Raw genomic sequence first — 1,835 nt, forward strand, 5'->3', positions numbered from 1 at the left:
GGACGGGGTGTACACGGGGACGGGATGTACAAGGGGACGGGGTGTACACGGGGACGGGGCATTGTGTACACGGGGACGAGGTGTACACGGGGACGTGGTGTACGAGGGGACGGGGCAGCGTGTACACGGGGAAGGGGTGTACACGGGGACGGGGTGTACACGGTGACGGGGCTGCCTGTACACGGGGACGGTGTAGCGTGTACACGGGGACGGGTGTACACGGGGACGTGGTGTACACATGGACGTGGCTACGTGCACACGGGGACGGGGCAGCGTGTACACGGGGACGGGGTGTACCCGGGGAAGGGCTGTATACGGGGACGGCGCAGCGTGTACACGGGGACGGGTGTACACGGGGCGGGTCATACAAGACGACGGGTGTACACGGGGACGGGGTGTACACGGGGACGTGGTGTACACGGGGACGGGGCTGCGTGTACACGACGACGGGGTGTACACGGGGACGGGGTGTACACGGGGACGGGTGTACAAGGGGACGGGGTGTACACGGGGACGGGGCATTGTGTACACGGGGACGAGGTGTACACGGGGACGTGGTGTACGAGGTGACGGGGCAGCGTGTACACGGGGAAGGGGTGTACACGGGGACGGGGTGTACACGGTGACGGGGCTGCGTGTACACGGGGACGGTGTAGCGTGTACACGGGGACGGGTGTACACGGGGACGTGGTGTACACATGGACGTGGCTACGTGTACACGGGGATGGGGCAGCGTGTACACGGGGACGGGGTGTACACGGGGAAGGGCTGTATACGGGGACGGCGCAGCGTGTACACGGGGACGGGTGTACACGGGGCGGGTCATACAAGACGACGGGGTGTACACGGGGACGGGGTGTACACGGGGACGTGGTGTACACGGGGACGGGGCTGCGTGTACACGACGACGGGGTGTACACGGGGACGGGGTGTACACGGGGACGGGTGTACAAGGGGACGGGGTGTACACGGGGACGGGATGTACAAGGGGACGGGGTGTACACGGGGACGGGGCATTGTGTACACGGGGACGAGGTGTACACGGGGACGTGTTGTACGAGGGGAAGGGGCAGCGTGTACACGGGGATGGGGTGGACACGGGGACGGGGTGTACACGGTGACGGGGCTGCGTGTACACGGGGACGTTGTAGCGTGTACACGGGGACGGGTTGTACACGGGGACGGGGTGGACACCTGGACGGGGCTACGTGTACACGGGGACGGGGCAGCGTGTGCACGGGGACGGGGTGTACACGGGGACGGGCTGTAAACGGGAACGGCGCAGCGTGTACACTGGGACGTGGTGTACACAGGGACGGGGCATCGTGTACACGGGGACGGGGCGTACCCAGGGACGGAGCAGCGTGTACACGGGCACATCGTGTACACGGGGATGGGACGTAAACCGGGACGGGTCAGCGTGTACACGGGGACGGGGTGTACACGGGGACGGGGCGTACACGGGGACGGGGCGTACACGGGGACTTGGCTGCGTGTACACGGGGACGGGGAGTACAAGGGGACGGGGAGTACACGGGGACGGGGTGTACACGTTGACGGGGAAGCGTGTACACGGGGACGGGTTTACACGGGGAGGGGCATACACGACGACGGGGTGTACACGGGAACGGGATGTACACGGGGACGTGGTGTACACGGGGACGGGGCTGCGTGTACACGGGGACGGGGTGTACACGGGGACGGGGCGTACACGGGGACGGGGCGTACACGGGGACTTGGCTGCGTGTACACGGGGACGGGGCAACGTGTACACGGAGACGGAGTGTACACGGGGACGGGGTGTACACGGGGACAGGGCATACACGGGGACGGGG

The sequence above is a fragment of the Rhinoraja longicauda genome, unplaced genomic scaffold, assembly GCF_053455715.1.
Source record: "Rhinoraja longicauda isolate Sanriku21f unplaced genomic scaffold, sRhiLon1.1 Scf000150, whole genome shotgun sequence".
Taxonomy (NCBI): domain Eukaryota; kingdom Metazoa; phylum Chordata; class Chondrichthyes; order Rajiformes; family Arhynchobatidae; genus Rhinoraja; species Rhinoraja longicauda.